General features: G+C 38.5%; 1 non-coding gene across 1 annotated transcript; it reads left to right on the top strand.

The window, feature by feature from the left end:
• The first annotated feature begins 1,424 nt into the window (after positions 1-1,424).
• LOC112913342 (small nucleolar RNA SNORA67) lies at positions 1,425-1,585 on the top strand. The gene has a single exon (XR_003233670.1). It is a non-coding gene; the product is annotated as a small nucleolar RNA SNORA67 (small nucleolar RNA).
• Positions 1,586-16,675: the final 15,090 nt, after the last annotated feature.

Below are 16,675 nucleotides of genomic sequence, written 5' to 3'. Positions count from 1 at the left end.
AGTAGCAGCAGCAGTCATACCTCAGAGAAAATTTAGATTTGGATATTAGGGGCACCTGGGTGGCTCAGTGATTGAGCGTTGCCTATGGGTCAGGTTGTGATCCCAGGGTCCTGGGATCAAGTCCCACATCAGGCTTCCCACAGGGATCCTGCTTCTCCCTCTGCCTATGTCTCTGCCTCTCTCTCTCTGTGTCTCTCATGAATAAATAAATAAAATTTTTAAAAAAGATTTGATATTAGAGAGGATTGAATTTGAGTTTTGGATTTATCACATGTATATTTCAATTACCTCTATAGTCTTGCTGGTATAATGTTTCCTGTTTTGGTGATTATTATATCTATATTATATCTATGATATTTCTACAAAACCAATATAAAACCCTATTTTACATATGCAAACAAATATGTATAAAATAACATTTTGTGTGTTTTAATATAACATTGCACATATGTACATATAATAATTCTACAAAATATGTATGCATATACTTGTATATTTTTATATGTATGTGTATGTATGGGTATGTGTATAATACACACAGATTCATGCATTAAAGAGGAGAAAAAGATAGGGAGAAAACATTGAAAAATTGCTTGGTCTCCCTTACCTCCTCACTGGAAACTGAGGCATCCAATTTATATGCATAGAAAGTAGAAGTACAAACATGTTGGTCAGATGAATGATTAATTATACAAGGGTAAAATAGGAAACAACCAAAATACTCAGTAATAGAGGCTTGTTAAATCAACAATAATGCACCAGTATGAGTGAAAACTGTTCAACCACTAAAATCAGGCTTTGGAGGAATATTTAATTACCCCAAAAATCTTTACATAGCAGGTTTTTAAGTGAAGAAATCAGGCACCAGGGCAGACTGTGTATCAAAATCCTAAGGTGATATGAAAAAAATCCCAAGGTAGTATAAAAAAAGTCCCAAGATAGTATACACTTGTAAAAATAGATATGAATAAATGCATACAATAAGGAGGACTCAGAATTAACAGTGGTTATTTCTGCAAAGTCATCACTAGCAATCTTTATTCGCTATGTGTCCACTTGTGTTTGTGTGATTTATATAATATTTTACATCAACATGGATTATGTTTTAAATAATAATACTAAAAATGATACTTTCATCAATGATATTCAATAAAGTAAAAAAAAAAATGACTCAGTGTTTCAGAGAAAATCTCCTATTTACCTTCCTCTCCTATCCAGTTTGTTCTACCCAGAAAACCCCCAGATACATGTGCAGCTTTGTCATTGCTGCCACTTGCTTGTCCTTTTCTATCTGTCCAACCAGATGAAGGTTCTGTCTATGCTGGCTTTCCAAAGTAGCTTCTCCCATCTCAGGTCATTCTTGATATTTGTCCTTCTACTTGCTGATATGTCCTTTCCAAAACCAGTGTTTAATTTTTCTATCAATCCAAGGTGATTCCCGTTCCAAGAGGCCTGCTCATGCCCCTCTTCATGTTACTTTTCCTCTTCAGGAAAGTAACAACTTAGAATAAAATCTGGCATGCCTTCAGTTGCTGGCGGCGAGGAGATTTCTGTTTCCTTGGCCTCCCTTTGGCTGCCGAAACGCATTTTGGTCCCTTCTGGATTGATTGTGCCCTCTTCTCATTCACATGCTGACATGTCCTCTCTCCTGATCTAGGCCAGAGGCGTAGATTTCTTTAGTCATCAACTATGATCTTCTTACCAACAGGGAAAACTCTATCCTCAGAATAGGTTGTGGTGGATGGTTTGGCCCTACAGGTGTGACTATTAACATGGAGACATTGAGTCCTCCTACAACAGCTCCACTGAGGAGACACCCCTTCAATGTTGCTGACCTGCTACCTAACCCTATTCAGGACTCAGTCTGGGGGGGTTGAAGAGGAGCAGGACAGAGGAGGTAGGGAGCCAAGGGATGGACATCTTGTCATTTTTTTCTTTGAATAAATGCCAGTTTGATGCAAAGTAATAATACTTTTTCTGTCACATGTGTTTAAATGTACATAAGCTTCAAAGATATTCTTTTAGGAGATGACTACCTCTCCTTTCCATTGTTTCTCTTATTGATGCTTCATAGAGTGCTTGAGACCAAGATGTTGTTCAGTGGACTAATGACTGGCCAGCCTGGTTTTCTTAATCTATCTAGACTCCTAGATCTAAATCTTTCACAGTATTGGAAATGTGTAACAAAGCAGTCCTCCCTTCTCCCTACCACCCCCGCCCTTACTGCTTGAATTTAATGCTGCTATCAGGCAACAATGAATCTTTCACCTGGGGCAGAGAATGAGGATTCATGGACATTTGAAATCCAAAAATCAATGCTACCTTACAATATATCTACTTGTGATTGAGTCATTCTCTTTACTGGTTATTCTTAAAGTGTATTGGATGCCCATAAAGGAGAACAGGAATGGATTATGATGGAATCTGTAACCATTTTTATGTATATGTATCTTTTTCTTTTTTTAGCAATCATGTCAACTCCTGAAGTACAATAGCCACATAGAGGTGGTATAGAATATTTATAAGGTTTCTGCACCTAGAGACAAGAAACTTGCTATAAGACTTTGAGGGTGTTACACTATCTCTGATTTTTTATTTCTTTGTCTTTAAAGTGGAAATACAATGCATTATTTAAGTTATCTTTTTTTAAGGACTAAATGAAATAAAGTTTTAAAATGCTTAACACAGGGATGCCTGGATGGCTCAGCAGTTGAGCTCTGCTTTCAGCTCAGAGCCTGATCCTGGAGTTCAGGGATTGAGACTAGCATTGGGCTCCCTGAGGGGAACCTGCTTCTCCCTCTGCCTGTGTCTCTGTCTCTCTCTCTGTGTCTCTCATGAATAAATAAAAAAAATATTTTTAAAAAATTAAAATAAAATAAAATAAAAATAAAAATGCTTACCACACACTACTTCTCAGCCGTTTGGCTAAGATCAAGTATAAAATGCTTACCACGGTGTCTGGCATACATAGTAAGGTATCATTGACTGCTAACTCTTGACTGCCAAAAAATACCCCCCCCCCCCATATGTCCATGTCTTAACCCTTGGAACTTGTAAATGCTACCTTTATGAAAGAAGAGTGAATATTATTTTATAGGGCAAAAGATGTCATTATGTTCAGGACGTTGAGAGGGGACATTTACCCTTGATTATCTGGGTGGGCCTAACTGTAAACACATGGAACCTTATAAGGTAGAGGGAGCTTGGACACAGACACACAGAAAAAAAAAAAAAAAAGACAGAAGAAGAGAAAATGATTTGAAGGTGGAGATGGAGATGGAGATTGGACTGAGGAAGCCCAGGAGTCCCTGAAGCCACCAGAAGCTCAAGAGGCAAAGAACAGATTCTCCCCAGAACCTCCAGAAGGAACACAATCCAGCTGACTGCTTCATTTCAGCTCAGTGGAATCGATTTTGGATTTCTGACCTTCAGAGCTGTAAGAGAGGGGAGGGGAGGAAATCTGTTGTTTTAAGCCTCCAAGTGTGTGCAATTTGCTACAGTGGCAATAATAAACTAAAACAGACTTTTTATAACTGCTATAATAAATTCCTAAAAGCAAAAATGTGTCTTTGGAATAGGGTACTGAAGAGTGGCAAGAAGAATTTGGGGAAGTATGGTAGCAAGTGTCTAGATTTCCTTGAGCAAATTGTTGGCAGAAATTTGACATTAAAGGAGATTCTGGTGAGAGCTCAGAAGGTGGTGAGGAGCATGGCAGAGAAATCTATAGTTTCAGAGAAAAAAATATAGAGTCATAAATGAGATGCTGTCAGAAATATGAACACTAAAGGCACTGTTGGTGAGGGTTCAGAAGGAAATGAGGAACATGTTATTAGAAAATGATGGACAGAGTATCTTTGTTATACAGGAACAGAAAATTTGGCTGAATTGTGTTCTAAAGTTGTTTCTAAAGTAGAACTTACAAGCAATGACTTGGATATTTAGCTGAGGAGATTTCCAAGCAAAATGTTAATGATGCAGACTAATTTCTTCTTACTGCTAGTGGTAAAAATCCAAGAGGAAGGAAACAAATTTAAGAAGGTATTGCTAAGCAGGAAGGAACCAGAATTAAATAATTTCAGAAATTCACAGTCCATCCAGATTGCCAAAAAAAAAAAAAAAAAAAACAAAGCTAAGAGAGGAACTTATTGTTAGAAAAGCACGTTTTTAAAGAATGCGAAGGATATGGCTGGACAACAGTTTGATAAAAGGACTTTGGGTGTATGACTCATGGGTGCATTCATGCAAGTCAGCAGAAGTTAGGAATAGAGATCGAGTTATCCGGGAAAGATCAGTGAGGGCATTCTTCCTAATGGTGTGACAACCCATGACAAACATGGAAGACCCACAAGGTTTTTGAGAATTTTATAGGAGCAGAAACAAACACTGCCAGACTGGAAAGAAAGGGGCAGAGATGAGACAAAATGCAGGAAGACTGTTAAGAATTCTAGGGTTCTACAGACAGGAGACAGTGATAGAGTTCTTAGCTTCAAATATGTGCTACCCTTCTATAAGAAAGAGGGATGAGGGCAGCCCGGGTGGCTCAGCAGTTTAGCGCCTGCCTTTGGCACAGGGCGTGATCCTGGAGACCCGGGATCCAGTCCCATGTCAGGCTCCCTGTGTGGAGCCTGCTTCTCCCTCTGCCTGTGTCTCTGTCTCTGTCTCTCTGTCTCTCTGTGTTGTTTCTCATGAATAATAAATACAAATCTTAAAAAAAAAAAAAAAAAAAAAAGAAGAGAAGAAGGAGGGATGACTCTGAGGGCAAAGACCCCAATACCAGTTGGGCGCAGAGGGCAGAGTTGCAGGCCTACAAGCAACATAAGATGACTATCAGGCCTTGAAACCTAATGAAATATGCTTGCTGGTTTTAAACTTGCATGGGTTGAGTGAGCCCATTATTTCTTCCATCACCTCCATTTCAGAATGGGAATGCCTATAATTGTTATCTCATGCCCATTCCACAGTTGTATTTTGGAGGCAGGTAACATTTTTTTTTCCCTAGGTTTCACGGGTCCACAGAGAAAGAGGAATTTTCCCCAGGATGAATCATACCCAGAGTTTGAACTATGCCTGATTTAGATGATGAGACATGGAGTTATTGGGCTGATGATGTTTAGATGACTTTGGACTTTGGTTGATGGTGTAATGGGTTGAAACTTTGGGGGATGTTGGGATGGGGAGCATATATTTTACTTGTAGAGGCCAGAGGGCATACTCTGATTGGCTGAAAAATGACCCCTCCCCCCAAAACAGTCATGACATGTCCTAATCCCCAGAACCTAAAGACTTCACTTTATGTGGCAAGATTGTGAATATTACCTCATTGGTTAATTAATTTATGTGATTAAGCCAGGAATCTTGAGAAGAGGCACTTATCTTTTATTATCTAAGTGGACTTGAAATACAATCACATGTATTCCTATGAAAGAAAGCAAGAGGGAGTTGGAGATAGACATACATAAGAGAAGATGCACACAGAAGGAAAAGCTGTGTGAAGAATGAGACAAATTGGCATGATGTGACTATAAGCAAAGGAATGCCAAGGGCTGGTAGCAACTACCAGGAGCTAGGAAATAGGCATCAAACAGACTCCCCCCAAGAGCTTCTGGAGGGATTGTGGCCCTGCCAACACCTTGATTTCAGATTTCCGGCCTCCAGAATTGTGAGAGAGTAGGTTTGTGTTGTTTTAAGCCACCAGATTTGTGGTAATTTGTTACAGCAGCATAGGAACCAAATAATAGCTGTTTTACTACTTTTTAGTCACCAAGGTGGAAAAGGCATTAGCCCGGAATAAGCATAAAGCCTTTTTGATAATATCTTTATGCCCTTATGGTATAATTCATTTCTGAGGATATTGTGCATGTGCCATAAATGCTTTTTGATTTAAATGAGTGTCCTCGACATGTACAAGTAGATTTCATGGAACTTTCCAAAATAGTCTCAAAGGCCATATTTCAAAAGGTCACTCTTTCCAAACACTCTTGTAAATACTCATTTCAAGTAAACAACACTCCAAAAACAAGTTTTAAAATGCAATTTGACTGCCGCTCACCAGCAGCAAAGAAGTACTTTCCAGACCACATATTTACATGGTCAATACCCAAATTAAACATGAGATTTCCCTGAAGTCATTCTACAAATTTGTTAAAACGAAAGGCACTTTTACACTCCATTTCGGGGAAGGAGATCACCCAACCCCCAAAATACCTCTCAGATTATTTAAGGCATAAAAAAATTCTTTGTTTCACTTGGTTAGGCTCGATTCAGAATTACTGTAAACCTCTTGCACAGTCCCAGAATGTTGACTGAAGCTCTCTGCCTTCCACCAGAGGGGAGAAGAATGCCCTATCAATACCCACAGGAATCTTTTTCTTGTTTTTAATCATCTCAAACACTGCTGACTAGTTTATCTCTCAGAGGAGCTGCTTTCTTTGTTCCAACTGTTATGAAGTGAAGAGGGGTGTGGAGGGAGGGGAGCAGTCTGCTCTCAGCAAGAAGCAAATGGCAGTTTTGCAAAATAACCAGGGGAGGTGAGACTTCTGCTTTCTTAGTTCTTTGTATAACTCGTGAAACACTGTGTCTGGGGAATGGCTCCACCCAACAAGGCGTGTTGCTTTCACCTAACTCGGTGCCAACGCCCCTAATAAGCCTTAATAGGTAACCCAAAACCCAAAACCAAGTGGAGCAAATGACTGAAATCCAGGAGGAGTTGATGTATGAAGCCCAATTAGGTAACCTAAATGTTGCTTCCAAATGGTGACTAAGCCAAGACTTGAAAAACATCAGCATGAATTAGAAGGGTGTTAAAGGTAAAACTGACAAGGTATAGACAGAATGCAATGCAAATAGTCAAAATATTAAGAACATATTTTCCAGAAAGAGAGCAGATGGCTGTGACACCAAACCTGACTTGGTAAAATGTTAGTATCTCTCTCTTTTAAGTTTGTAGATTGTGGCTGGTAGTTTGTGGTTAAAATGCATGGATAATTTATGAAGTATGTACTACTAAGTTTTTAGCAGGTACTGCCTTAAATATTTTATATTTGTTTCTAGTATCCCTACAGAATGAAGTCAGAAGTAGAAATTAAAAAAGAAAAAATTAAGATAATTGCTGCAAACCACTCAGCTCATAACTGTTGGAGCCAAGATAGGATTCACGTTCACCATCTTTCCATTAGACCATGCAGCTATTATTCTTTAGTCAAATTCTCTGAATTCTGCTCTTCCCAAACACTATCTCTCATCCTTTAATGTTACAGATATGATTGAGACTTCTTAGCAACACTCTTCAGATGTAGGTGAGTGAAATAATACGGCAGTTAAGCAAGGTTTCATATAGGATTTTAAGAGAGATTTTCTCAGTACCTATAATCTAGTTACCTCCTTCAGCTTTTTATTCTATTTTTTCCTCCAGTTCTTTAAGGACGATTGTTCGTTCTGTTTACCACAGGTCTAAAGAAAGTGAGATGCTCGGATGCCCGGGTGGCTCAGCGGTTTAGTATCTGCCTTCCGCCAAAGGCATGATCCTGGAGTCCTGGGATCGAGTCCCACGTCCGGTTCCCTGCATGGAGCCTGCTTCTCCCTCTGCCTGTGTCTCTGCTTCTCTCTCTCTCTCTCTTTCTGTGTATCTCTCATGAATAAATGAATAAAATCTTAAAATAAAAAAAAAAGAAAAGCGCTTACAAATGGAAGTGGAAGGTGGGTTGTCAATTTATTGAGAACCGGCAACATGCTTAGTTCTCTCTTGGTATACCTTGGGAGCTGCAAAAGGAATGTATAGATTAATAAAAGCTCGGCCCTCAAAGATCCTATTATCAAGAGGGAAAGAGTAGCACTTAATGAACTTATCAGGCAGTATAGCCCCAAACTCAATTCAGGACAGAGACTTCCCTCCTTCTGATCCTACTTCCTATTGTGTTGTAATATCTTCACTGTTACCATCTGGAGAAGAAACATATACTGTTTCTCATCCAATAACAGGCGTTTGGATTTAAAACAGATCATTTCTCTTCATCTGCTCTGGCATCACCCTCTCTTCGTCAGGCAGTATGGCACTTGCAGGATTCTTTACATTGTGACAAAATATCATAAATTAATTAAGGAAATTTAAAAGATTTTTTTTTTTTTTAAATTTATGATAGTCACACAGAGAGAGAGAGAGAGGCAGAGACACAGGCAGAGGGAGAAGCAGGCTCCATGCACCGGGAGCTCAACGTGGGACTCGATACCGGGTCTCCAGGATCGCGCCCTGGGCCAAAGGCAGGCGCCAAACTGCTGCACCATCCAGGGATCCCAGAAATTTAAAAGATTACACTTCAAAATGAACATGGTATAGGATTTGCTAAATATAAGGAATGAAGAAGACTAAGAGGCAGAGGGTCTTTGAGATGATTGGACCAAGTCAATGGCATTCATTCATTTATTCATTCAAAACATAGCTGACAGGGACACCTGGGTGACTCAGTGTTTGAGCATCTGCCTTTGGCTCAGGTCATGATCCCGGGGTCCTGCTTCTCCATCTGCCTATGTCTCTCTCTACCTCTCTCTGTGTGTGTGTGTCTCTCATGAATAAATAAATAAATAAATAAAATATTTTTTAAAAAACCATAGGTGACATAGACGAAAAATCTATTAATGCAAGACCGGCCCTTCTTCTCCTATTCCTTCCCTTGCCTGGTAAATAGAATCTTATCATTGGCCTTCAGGTACTGGCTTTCCCCTTTTGCTGCTGCCTGTGTGTGTTTCCTTGACTTCTGTACAATTTGAGTAACAAGAGAAAGAGAGGCAAGAGGGATGGGGGAATGGTGGAAAAGAATAAGTGTTTACAGGAAAGTTTAAGGTGGAGAGCTGAGAAAGAATGGGAGCTATAAAATGGCAGATTAGGAGGAAGATAATTTTATAAAGTATTCATTTGAACTTTGAATTAAGTTTGTCTTCTCTAAGAAATGCAAGTTTGTGGGTATGTGACAATTTGAACTGCTTCTGGTTCCTGGGCCAGGTGCATTTGACCAGAATACTACTCAGAAACTGTGCCACATAGGTGCCAGCTTATGTTCAGGTTACATTTATTTTGCACCTTCCATGTGGGGGCACCAGGCTAGGCAGCAGGACACATTAGTAATCAAGACTGGCATAGCCTTCAGCACCCAAAGAACTTCCTTTCCAGTGAAAAGGCAAAGATAGAGAAATGATCACAGGAGGACGATAGTTTGTGAGGACATATGGTGTCTTTTATACACAGTACCATTTATTCAGTTCAATCTCATGAGATAGTATTATCAGTTCCATCTAATCATGAGAAAACAGAGCTCAAGGAGTCCAAGATCTCTTCAAAGATAATATATATAATTGATAGCAGAGCTGGGATGGAAAATATAGGTTTGTCTGATTCCAAAGCCTTTATCTCAACAGTGGAAGATATTGAATGGTTAATATGGGAAAGAACTGAGACCTTGGAACTAACCTTTGGGAGAGGCCAGTGGTCATGGATTGAAACAGGAAAAGCTCATGGAGAAGACCTATGTGAAGTATTCAGGATGTGAAGGAGATGAAAGACAAGCTTATAATATAAGGGGGGTATAATCTTTCTGAAAGTCAAAGAATATTAAATTGATGATATCAAGTAATAAGGAAAAATAAAGGAAAATGGTGGTCAAGAACCCATTATTTTTGGAAATGCTAGTATTAAGGAAATGGATTTCAGGAAGATGTTGAAGCTCCCTGCCTGAATCCTCTCCCCTCCCCCCTCCCACCCCCGCCCCAAATTTAGGCTCTGCAAAGGCAATGTGTTTTGAGAAAAGGATATGCAACAGTGATCCTTTATCCAGTTTAAAAAAATAAGATATTGCAAGAATAATTACTAAAAAAGGCAGTAATTTCTAAATACTCAAACAATGAGCTTATTGGTAAGGATTTGAAGGAGGAAAGAAAAAGCCAGTTGAGATGAAACTATTAAACAATGCACTTGGCAGCATTATTCCGGGGGCCCCATTCATTTTGAGTTTCAAGTTATGCTTTAGGAAATGCCTTGTTTATAGTTCACACTATGAATGGTGCCCTCTAGAGTTGTGCAATGGGGCAACCCTGAAACTATGTTACTTTGGGAGCAATGTCCCATAAAAGCTGGCATGAAAGAGCTTGCATGGTATTTAGAAATGTCACTGTGTTCCCTCGCATAATTTTTTAAAATTATCTGCACCTTGATGAGTATATAAAATTAAGAGATTGAACCAGGTCAATTTTGTGATAATATCTAGGAACATTAATTCACATTTGTTTTTATAAATCTCTTTTCACAAACACAACCTCATTTAGTCTTAATAAAATATATAATGAAGTGTTATGAAATCAATCTTAGAGTTTCATAATCTTTTTTTCTCAAATAAAAAAAAACACTAAAGTTCAGCAAATTTAACATTCTCATCTCTAATCAGACAACTAGTAACTAGAGGTGGCCAAAATAAAAATCCCAACGTCAGATCCTATGCAGAAGGAAATGGTATTTAGAAAACAGAATTGACGGGGCATTTACATGTTCTTTCCATGACCTGTTTGAAGATATAGTCTAGGGACATTCCTGTTTTCTGATATAGAGAAATACTTTTATTCATTAACCATGAAGGATTTTTTTTAAAGGCCCATGAGTTATTGCTGTTGAAATGTTTGTAAGCAAAGTTATAATTGGATTTCTGTTGTCCCTGCATCCATAAGGCTTTTATAATGACATAAACAACAAAAACACAAATGTAAATACTTAGTAAAATATCAAAACAATTAAAATAGAAAAACATACCTTAAAATGTACTTTTCAGTTTTCTTTTGATATATCAACTTATGAATGATAACATTTGGAAGCCATCTGAAACAGGTCAAATGCTTACACAAGTAGGCATTCTTAGTTGAAAGAATACAAGCATTTATAGCTGCCGTATCTTCATTGAGCATTGCTTCATTGAAGATATCTTCATTGAAGATTGCTAGAAAGCCCTTAAACATTTGTGGGTTTTTGAAAGAGTGAATTGGCCCTTCTGTGTCTTGGTGTCTTCAGCCTTGAATTGGAGATGATACCTATCTCATACAATTGTGATGATTACATGGGATAAATGTGTGGAGTAACTGATAGAGCATGGTAAATGGTGGTCTCTGAACTAAGAATAGTCATTTTTATTAATATTAAAGGTTCTATAAGGAGATCTTTAAACACACGTGTTTGGCAATTAAATTTCAAATTAATTTAAAACACTTCAGTTTGGCATTTATGATAATAAAAGCATGTTTCCCTTGTGACTACATATAATGTAGACCAAGTGTTACATATTGCAGGTTATTCTTGTAAAAATATGAGACAGCTCATTTAAATCCATACTATTGATTATGGATATGGAGACAAGGTTTATTAAAATTAAGTAATTGATTTGATTATATCAACTTGTGTTTAGGGACTTGTGGTCGATAAATTAGACCCACTGTTTCTTCTCTTCCATTGAATTTTATGGGCTTTGATCAATAATTCGGAAGCAGCTTTTCTTTAACATGCCTACACACAACATAAACGGAACTGAATGACCTGGACATTAATAAAACGTTCCTGGCTTTCCAAGCTGTGATTTTATTTTAAAATGAATGAACATAAATGTCATCTCATTTGCCAAATATGATTTAATCATGCAGTATATTATGGTTAGTGAAAAATATGCATTCAGTGAGGATGCTTTGGGCTTAAATCCCAGTTTTGCTATTTATTGGTTGTGTGTGCTGACATAAGTTGCATAGCCTCCAAGCTTTAGACTGCTCACTGGGATAGTAGTCAGTAGTAACACCTAAACTGTAACTTTGTTTGGAAGATTAAATGACATAAATAATAGTTTCATTTAAAAAAATAGCACAGTATCTGGCATGTAGTAGTGTCTCAATATTTGTTACTTTTTTATTTTTTTTTAAGATTTATTTATTTATTTATTCATGAAAGACACACACAGAGAGAGAGAGAGAGAGAGAGAGAGGCAGAGACACAGGCAGAGGGAGAAGCAGGCTCCATGCAGGGAGCCCAATGTGGGACTCGGTCTCCAGGATCACGTCCTGGGCCAAAGGCAGGCACTAAACCGCTGAGCCACCCAGGGATCCCCTTGTTACTTTTTTAAAGATTTATTTATTTATTTGTGTGTGTGTGAGAGAGAGAGAGAGAGCATGCAACTGAGGGGAGAAACAGAGGGAGAGGATCTCAGACTCCAGGCTGAGTCCAGAGCCCAACACAGGCTCCATCTCAGGACCCGTAAGATCACGACGGATCCCAAATCACTAGCTGGATTCTTAAACGACTGAGTCACCCAGGTGCCCCAATAATTATTACCTTCATTATGGTTATTATTTTATATATTGTTCTGTGGGTTGGAAATATTTAGCCAATGTCTTTAGAAAATTTCTGAAAAGATGCCTTCTACTTAAGATTTTTATATTCTAGATAATAAACTTTTATGTTCAAGTATATTTTTTAGAGTACATAAAATTAGAATGGTAGTTTTTAATTTCTTTTTTTTTTTAGCTTAGGATACTACCAACACCTGCAAACAGAATGATCAAAGCCAAAATAGTGTCATAAATTCATAAAAATAGGTGTCACATTCTTTAAAACATTTTATTGAAATAAAATAAAATAAAATTATGATTTGTAACAAATCATCATGAAGACAGTGGCAAAGCCATCAGGCAGATGAAAAGATATGAGTGCTTTGTAAACTACTGCTTCCCCAATTAATAGAGGAAAACTAGAATTTACTAAGAGGAGAAAGTAAAGGCATATAATGATGATGACATGACTCATGTTGGCAGCTTTTGGATTTCAAAATGCTTCTCATATCCTTGGCTGAGAGGATGAGGCAAGAGTGCATTGAAATTATGAAATTAGAGTTTTTCATACAAATGTAAGGAATTTGCTGAGGGCAAGTGAGGAGAAGGCTGGTTCCAACTGTGCCAATCCTCTGGCCACCCAGCTTCAACAAATAAGAACAAGCAAAAGCACAGGAAGTCATTTCTCTAGCACAAGGATAATTGCCCTGAAAGAGAACTTGTGTTTTCAGCAGCTCATGCCAGTAGTTCTGAGGGTAAATAGAATCAATAATACTAGCAACATAGTAAGTGCTAAATGAGCACTTAATGAATTGAAAACAGACTAGAAAGCCAGCTATCAAGACACAGTTGAGAACCAGGGAGGGAAGGAGAAAAAAAAATCCTATCACCAATGAAGCACAAGTTGCTATTATATTTCTTTAGTTGACTTGACATCCAATTTATTTTTAAAATTATAATGCAGTGTATTTCCACAGTGTGAAATTGGAAAATGCAGAAAAGAAAATAAAACGATTTAAAAGATAGTAGTATATAATTTTTTTACTGTAAAAAAAATGATTCAAAAGGTAGTAGTATGTAATTTCTCACTTGGTGAGAACATTTTCTAGACTTGTGACCTTAAGGACTTAATTAAGCCTTCTTAAGCTTCCATTTATTCATATGTACAATTATAGCCCCTTCTTGTTAGTGTTTTGTTGGGAGTAAATGAGATGATATATAGGCTTAACACAACACCTGGAACATAATAATGGAGTATTAAAACCCAGTAGGTTTAAAAGTAGCTTTAATATCGAAATACTGTATTTTACAAATGGTATCTAGTCTTTTCTTTTCCCATTGTATGGCTGACAACAGTGTTCAGAATTAATTTCTTGGGTATAAACTTGTATATTTTGCTTTTCCCATGTTTATCATAAGAACTTTCAACCATCAACAAAACCTCTTCATAAATATCACACTGAATAGCCACATAATACCCCATCATAAGAATTTACCAACTTTTCATGAATTACCTCCTACTGATAAAAATTGAGGTTGTTTCTTCTCACTCTGTCATAAATAAGGCTATGTGAAGATTTGTCCGTACACTTTCCAGTAGTGATTCTTCCAATACCCTGAGCCTTGCCCCTGTAACTTCCTCTGCATTTTAGCATCCTTTGCATTTTAGCCACATGGCTTTTTTTAAAAAATATTTTATTTAAAAATAAATAAATAAAATAAAATAAAATATTTTATTTATTTATTCATGAAAGACACACAGAGAGAGGCAGAGACATAGGCAGAGAAGTAGGCTTCTTGTGGGGAGCCTGATGGGGGACTCAATCCCAGGATCCCAGGATCATGCCCTGAGCCAAAGGTTAACGCTCAATCACTGAACCACCCAGGTGCCTCCGTGTCATAGCTTTAAACACTTAATTGGAGAGGGGGAGGGCATGGTACATGATGAAGTTTTGGAATATAGGTGAGGTCTGGAGTAAACAACCAAGAAAGAACTCTGGAGAAGTCTTAGGTGCAAAATGGTGGTTTTATTAAAGCACAGGAACAGGACCTGTGGGCAGGTAGAGCTGCTGCCCCAGGGTTGTGAGGAGTGGCTGATTATATACCGGGGAGGTTGGGTGAGGTAGGGAAAAGGGAGATTTTGAAAGGATTTTCATATGGTAAGGAGGACATAGAAAATACTGGAGGCCTTGCCATTTTCAAGTTAAAGATGGTTTTTCCCTCTAGCAAGGCATTAACATTAAGACAACTGGAAGCTTCCTGAGGAATGCCACACTTATCCTACACTGGGGGAGTGTGGGATGGGGATGGGTGGGGGGTGTCATTTGTGGGATATCAGCTTGTGCTTTGTCCTCAGTTAGCCCTCTGTTCCCCATCAGTAGATTCAGTTTTTAGTCCTGCCTCTGAATGTCATTTGACCTCAACTGGCCCTGATGTCTCTAGATCACTCCCATTCCTACCATTCTATTAATTTTATGTTTTGAAATTTTTCTGTAGGTAAAATAAAAGATCATTAGCTTTCAAGTCACCAATTCCACTTATTACTGCCCCTCATTCATGTGACTAGATGACAATACCTTGACCAGATGGCCTTCTGAGGGTCACTTACCCCTTTATTGATGTGCCCTGTTGACTCTTTGGGATCCCCATCCCCATCCCCACTCCTCTTGGTCAGTGAAATTCCAAGGCTAATGGTCATCCAGATGCTAGTCCCACTGAATCACAGCCTACAGCCTGGAGTGATCTGGTCCCTGCTTTCATCTCTGACCTCTGTGCAAGCTGTCCTCCTCCAGCTAAGCATACTCTAACCACATTGCTGTCTTTTGGGGTTTTTGATATGATAACTCCTTTCTTTTCACAAGACTTTTTATATCTCTTTCCTGTATCAGTCTCCTCAAAATTTAAAAAAAAAATTAATTATTTTTAGATAGGGAGAGAGAGAGAGGGAGAGGGAGAATGCACATGTGCAGTGAGGAGGAGCAGAGGCAGATAGAGAGTCCCATGCAGTCTCCTTGGCTCTGGGTTCTGTAACTTAGCCTCCTATTGGTTTAGTCACTTCATAACAATGATCACAGTTTGAATTTATTTATTTACCTACCTATTCATTCATTCATGTGTATTTTTCTTTTTCTTTTTTTGTCTCTCCCACTGTTATATAAACTCCATGAGGGCAGAGTATATAGCTGTCTTATTCATGACTGTATCACTAGCCTCTACCTTCCCCTATGTCTGGTACATTTTTTTTGCCCTCAATAAATATTTTTTTTAATATTTAATCTTTATTTTTTAAAGAGTTTTACATTTTATTTATTTTATTTATTTTTAAGATTATTTATTTATTTATTCATGACAGACACAGAGAGAAGGCAGAAACATAGAGGGAGGGGGAGAAGCAGGCTCTCTGCAGGGAACCCGATGAGGGACTCAATCCCAGGTCCCAGGATCATGCCCTGGACTGAAGGCAGCCACTCAACCACTGAGCCACCCAGGCGTCCCAAATTTTATTTCTTTTTTAAGAGAGAAAGAGAGAGAGAGAGAGAGAGGGCACAAGCAGGGGGAGCAGCAGGCAGAAAGAGGGAGAATGGGCTCCCTGCCAAGCAGGGAGCCAGAGGAGAGGCTTGATATCAGGACCTGGGGATCATGACCTGAGCTGAAGGCAAGTGCTTAACTGACTAAGCCACCCAGGCACCCCAATAAATATTTTTTTAAAAAAATGAAGGGATCCCTGGGTGGCGCAGCGGTTTGGCGCCTGCCTTTGGCCCAGGGCGCGATCCTGGAGACCCGGAATCAAATCCCACGTCGGGCTCCCGGTGCATGGAGCCTGCTTCTCCCTCTGCCTGTGTCTCTCTGCCTCTCTCCCTCTCTCTGTGTGGCTATCATAAAAAATATATATATAAATAAAAATAAAAAATGAAGAAATATTAATTGGCCAGATTTATAGTGAAGCTCTGCAAATAAACCAATAAACAAGAAAACAAAACAATGAGAAAACACCCCATCTCAGCCTTGTTCGAAGCTGAATAAAATAAATATCAAGAGTGTTTTAATAAATGTTAGTTTACTTTCTACACAGCTCTCACCATCTTGCTTATGGCCAGAACACCTAGTAAATCAACCTTCCACTTGATAGAAGATCAACTAGAGAGAATGGAATTCAACAGAGATGAAGTGAGGATGATCATAGCAATCTTCAGAGTAGTGAGGTGATTTATAGGTACAGACTTCTTCTAGATTGCCTGCCACCCAATTTCAACTGGGACTCTTATAATATTCCTGCATGAGAAAAACACCACAGCTCTGGATGCACTGTCAATATTGAATGCCACGCAGAAAT

Source organism: Vulpes vulpes, chromosome 9, assembly GCF_048418805.1.
Source record: "Vulpes vulpes isolate BD-2025 chromosome 9, VulVul3, whole genome shotgun sequence".
NCBI classification, from domain to species: Eukaryota; Metazoa; Chordata; class Mammalia; order Carnivora; family Canidae; genus Vulpes; species Vulpes vulpes.
Note: the sequence above shows the minus strand (reverse complement) of the source record. Positions and strands in the feature narration are given on the sequence as shown.